Source organism: Diadema antillarum, unplaced genomic scaffold (genome assembly GCF_040938485.1).
Source record: "Diadema antillarum isolate AM-2024a unplaced genomic scaffold, OU_Dant_1.0 scf00000006, whole genome shotgun sequence".
In the NCBI taxonomy this organism is placed as follows: Eukaryota; Metazoa; Echinodermata; class Echinoidea; order Diadematoida; family Diadematidae; genus Diadema; species Diadema antillarum.
In genome coordinates, this window is record NW_027270895.1 from 3,515,577 (window position 1) to 3,521,521 (window position 5,945).

The following is a 5,945-nucleotide window of genomic DNA, read 5'->3' on the forward strand; positions in this document are numbered from 1 at the left end:
TATGCATACGGATTCGAGCAAAAGGCTAGCACAAGCAATATTGCTACGTATCATACTTGCGACTCATGTTCATCGACTCGCCCTAAGCCGCCTTCCTCTGGCGGTTTAGAAATCGAACGCAAAACCATCTCCACCGCTGCATCCGCTATCTCCATGAAACTCGGGGATTGAGAACGTTGGGATATCACAGGAAACACTAGAATCCAACTGAGCCGCCATTATCCCAGTCATAATGGCGTCCTCTAAAACTTGCACGTTTCCAGCGAGTCCGTTGTCTTCATGAAGCTCAGCAACTGAGTACGTTGGGTTACCATGGATACCGCCCCTAGAATTTGACTGTTGGCCGCGATTTGGGTTTGGTGACTTTCTCCTGAAAGAAAAAAGAAAAGTAAGTCACCAGAGGATGAGAGATGAATAACAAAACTTTAACGGAACTTGTCCAAGGAGTGCAATGATTTCACAAAGTGCACAGTGATTTTATAGGTTTAAAGAGATGGTTATTCGTATTTGACTTCTTCTGTGCTCGGAAAAGGAAAAGAAGTATAGATATGTAATCTATCGATCATCAGCACCATAAGTATTCACATTAAAAAAAAGAAAAAGAAAATATATATATATGTATTGTTGTTTTAGCTTGTATAAGTTTAGTAACATGATGTAGACTGAACAAATTGAATGTACATGACAAATTTCCTCCAAGTTGACCTTACCCGAACAAACGTAGCTCGCATTACTGATATCTATGTACAATACATAGAGATAAGAAAGTTCCGGCAGGCGCATCCTAACAATGATTGGTGGACATTCAACACTCATTTCACTCGGTCGCGTTCGTGTAGTGGGAGAGTGTGTTTACATTTATTTCACACGTTTTCGCTGCTAACCTTGTCGGTAATATATTGAATTGTTTTCTGCAAGACGTTTCACCCAGGCCCTCGGTAAAAATCCATTGTGTTAGCCACTGGAAAACCGGAAATCACGGAAAGAGTTAAAGACTTACGCTTATGCAATGTATTAAATGTGAGTGTCAAATGTCGTAGGGTGCCGATTTTCAGGTAGTGTCCCGTTTTTATAGTTCCGCTTACATATGAACGGAAGCCAACATTATACCATACAGACTTGGCTAATCCTGGCCACCTTCGCATTTCACAAAATAAGCTTATATCTCCCTTTCTGCATTGTGTTACTGGGAATAAAATCATTTAAAATGAATTGAATTGAATTGAATTGAACGGTTACCAACATCCCGCTCGCCATTCACTTCTGATCTTTCACTTTTGGTGTGTATTCTAGGTAATTTGAAAAAAAAAACAACAACAACAAAGGAACAGTTAACAGACAAACCCGAGCAGATCCGCTTCATGTTATACCTTCACTTTGTTCGGAATTCCCGACTCTACCGGATGAAACCTCTTTAATATACCGGAAACAGTCAACAAACACATCGGGCCTTCCCCAAATTGATGTATTAATGATGAGGAGATGATTATAAACCAACATGACTATACCAGGGCTAGGGCAATTACCCCGGACCCTTACCCTGGCCCTAATCCTAATCCTAATCCTAATCCTGAACCTAACTTAAACTCCTAACCCTAAACCTAACCCTAATCTTTACTCTAATCTTTACCCCTATCCAGTATTTAGCCAGGGGGTAATTGCCCTCTGGGGGTAATTGCCCGGATATACCGTATGTAAAATTTCTCATTCTTGTAGATTCATAAACTTTCTGCTTTTAACATTTGTGCACTCTGATAAAAGCAGAGTGTGATCAGAATGACTAAAACAAATTGCACACTTTATTGATAGAGAGACAAACAATAATTCAAGTGGACACAACAGAGACTAAAAATTACAAATAATTGCGTAGTTTCATAGTTATCTACTTACTAAACTTTCCTGTATTAGATGTGGCCTGAGTATATTTTATTTATACTTTGTTATTTTTATTTTGTTTGCCCTGTAACATTTAACGTATAACTTGGTTAAACACTATACATGTATATAGTATAGCAAGTTGTCTTTCCCTTCCCCTTACCCCTACCCCTCGAAAAAGCATGGAGGTAGCTCACGCTATGCGTTGGAGAAACAGGATAAAGATTGTAACCAAGGTGCCAACAGCTATCACTACGACGAAGGTCACCGTAGTGACGATGACCGGGCTAGGTCCATTATTTGATGGAGACCGATCACGAGGTCGATTGCGATTGAAACACGTATAACAATCAGTCGCTGTTGCTTGTGTAGCCCCTGTTTGGTATGCAACATTGAATAAGAAATGAAAATGATGTATGCTGCACAGCAAAACAAGAATAGAATCCAAATCTCAAATCATGACCATGATGACTAGGATGTCACAATAATATGAAAGTGGTCAAGAAGCCCACAGTGTATTAAGTCCTTTGGTCACTTACTAGTCAGTTATAGGCCATTTCATGCATATACACACATACATTTTTTCAGTATTTTTAATGTCTAATTCCATATGACATTAATGACAATTGAATGTGTTAACTGGTAATTGAATCAAACATTATTGTTTTTATATACATGGTGATATACGAATGAACTCATTACTATGAAAAAAAAAGAACTGGAAATTTATCACAAAACTTTGATAATTATATTATCGTGACCAAATGATGTAGTATTCAAACAAAGTAAATACATGACTTATCAGAATTCTTAATGTTTAAAAACAAACCGTGATATTTGTGGCAATATAAACAAATACACACACACACACACATACACACACACCCACACAATACATATATATATATATATATATATATATATATATATATATATATAATTTTATAAACAAGAGAGGGAAAACTGACCAGAAACAAATAATAAATGGCGAAAACTTTGAGCAAAGAAAATGGGTTTTCATCGGGATTCGAACCCGAGACCTCCGGATTACTAGACCGGTGCTCTACCGACTGAGCTATTGAAAGCCCTAGATCGGTGTTCGTCCCAAACCCTTAATTCTCTTTGCTCGTGTGGTCAGAAGCTATAGTGTGTGTATGTGTGCCACACACACACACGTTAACCTGGCATAGACCCAAAGGACGTAAATCAACTTTGGAATAAATGCGAGGGATCACCGAAGCGATGCAGCTTTTTATTTTTTATTTTTATTCTTTTATTTATTTATTTTTTTTCGGGACGGACACCGATCTAGGGCTTTCAATAGCTCAGTCGGTAGAGCACCGGTCTGGTAATCCGGAGGTCTCGGGTTCGAATCCAGATGAAAACCCATTTTCTTTGCTCAAAGTTTTCGCTATAAACATATATATAATACATTCGCGAGAGAGCATTCTAATATAGACGCACAACAAGCAGGTAAATAGAAAACACGCATTCAAACGCACTTATTGTATTAATGTATAATCTCTTAACGCTTGGTCATTATATTGTTTATCATCAAAGAGGGTCGACCAAAACTTACATGGTGTATCGGAATGTCTCCTAATGCTCAAGTCGTCAATAGCTATTCTTGTGACTCCTGTCTTTCTCACGGCAATGAATGATAACTGGAGGAGTAAACGGAAAAGGATACTTTATAACGAGTAAATAATCAATAAAAACAACGTACATGGTAACACTTCCAATGAAAGGCTAATGGTACACTGTAAAAAATGCGACATGCGACATGTTTATGAACTAAACACAGTGTTAAAAATCTAAACACTTTGTTTAACATCTAAACACCCGGTGTGTATAGCACGTGTAAAGTATTGAGAGTTAAAGTGTTTAGCTTGGAGTGTTTAGTTGGAGTGTTTATTCTGGCTATGTCCATATATATGAAGAAGTGTTGGAAATGGTGTTTAAATTGCAATTTCCAGTTTCCTTTTATCACGAGAAAGTGGAAACAGTTACGACATCAAGATGCACTATGAAATAATTCATGTTTTAGGCCTTTCATGGAAATGCCTAATCAATAAGGAAAAAGGATAACCTAAAGATATGTAATTCAACTGTAATAAATTTATATTTTGGTTTCGCATGTACAGTTCTATATTTTAACTGCTAGAAAAAAAATGGGAGTTGCCTTTGTTAATAATTTCGTTCATGGTTTAGGGCATTACCCAAATGTTTGTTGGTTAGGCCTAAACACTTCTACTGTTAGGGTAAACAGACGCGTTTACATTTAGAACGCCTCGTAAACACGCTCTAAACACCGCACATGTTTAACATAAACACTGTGCTACTCGTACTCTACAAGTCAGCAGCGCATGCGACATGACGGCCGCGGCCACAACGCACGCATGGTGCCCTGTGCGTGCGCTTCTAGCGCACACTCGTGCTATGCATAATTATGACCATAATCAATGCACAATTGGCGGGAAAGGAGATGTGCGCATACGTCCTGTACGGATGGTTCTGTCTGATTGGCTGGCTGGCGCTGTCCTAGCAGCGTGATGTGCGTAGGCCTACAGTGTGCGCATTCGTTAGAGGCTTGGTATCGTCCACTACACTGTCCTTACGACTCGATCGACTGCACTGACTGTACTGTCGTACGGTACTGCATAAAGCTGAAGGAGCGGATCTAGCTAAGATGGCGTCGAAGCGATAAAGTTCTAGCCTGGCCGGCCTGCATGAAAGCGGTAAGTCTGCTAAGTCTGCTAAGTCGGTGAATAACAAGATTTATTGCAAAATTGCCCTCGTTTAATGTAAAACTGTAGTAGGCGTAGAAATAGGCTACGCCCTGAGAGATTTTGCTCGTTTGTTTTAGTTTTCTATTTCTAAATCTAACGTTACTGGAACGGGGAACGCTCTAACTGTAACGTGTACGTGTTAGTGTTGTTAACGTTACAATATTCCTACGCTCTACAGATTACCGGTACCGTAGTTATGGGTAAACTCGGCCTAGCGGGTTTGTTTGTTTGTTTGTTTTTATTTCATATACATTGCATATACGTACAGAAGAAACCTGGGATTGCCTGTTCAGTTATCAAAATATGTCTGTTCTTCCACAGGGTCCCTAAACTCACGGGTATTACAACTCACTGTATCTTTAATTTTACGAAGTTATGAAGTATCTTTCATGTGAATGACGATGGGTTACTGACTATATTTTGAGTGAAATTCAGTTTTATTCCCTGTAAATTCTTCATAACTCAACAGGTGGTGAAACTTGAATGTAAAGCCCATTAGGATGTCTTGGAAAGGGATGCCGATGGCACCAAAGTGGGTGACGATGATGTCCTGACAACTGTTTAAATTCTACAAGACATTACCTCTGCTAGCAGAGAACGAGGAATGGTGCAGTCAGCAGAGTAAATCAACTGGGGATAGTACATCACTGTATACTACCCATGTGGAAAGTGGAAATCAAGTAAGTACATTTACTCAAAATTGCAGAGCCAAATCAATGAATATTATGAACTTAAAGGGCATGTACATGAGTTTCTATAAAATGCAGATTTTAGATGCTTTAAGTTCTTTTGTTTGTTTGTTTGTTTGTTTGTTGGGGGGGGGGGGGATTACGTACTCCCGACTGCCGAATCCAATCCATTAGCTAAAATAAATATGAAAAATTGATTTATTGCAAATATTGCTGAAAGTGTAAATTACAGATGTGAAAATCTTCACCCAAGAGACAAAGGATACAGTAATGGTCGTAACTCTGCTTGATAATGATGATGAATAAGAAAGAAGCAACAACAACAAAAAAGACTTGAATTATTTCCAGAAAATTCATCAAAGTAAGTAAAAACTGACGCAAGACACCTTAGTGCTAATGTGATGAAGGGATTCTGTCATTCCTTTTAATTTGAACTTGCTTATGGATTCAGTCAACTTCTTTGCTATCCATTCATTTTCAGAATCTATGGGAGCAGTTAAGTCCATTGTATTAGAAAGCCAACTGATTTGTTTTCCTTGTGTAATCATTTCTTTTTACCAGCACCAGTACGTCATGGAAGAATTGATCAGGG

General features: G+C 38.5%; 1 non-coding gene across 1 annotated transcript; it reads right to left on the minus strand.

The window, feature by feature from the left end:
• Positions 1 to 2,887: 2,887 nt before the first annotated feature.
• Positions 2,888 to 2,961, minus strand: Trnat-agu (transfer RNA threonine (anticodon AGU)). The gene has a single exon. It is a non-coding gene; the product is annotated as a tRNA-Thr (tRNA).
• Positions 2,962 to 5,945: the final 2,984 nt, after the last annotated feature.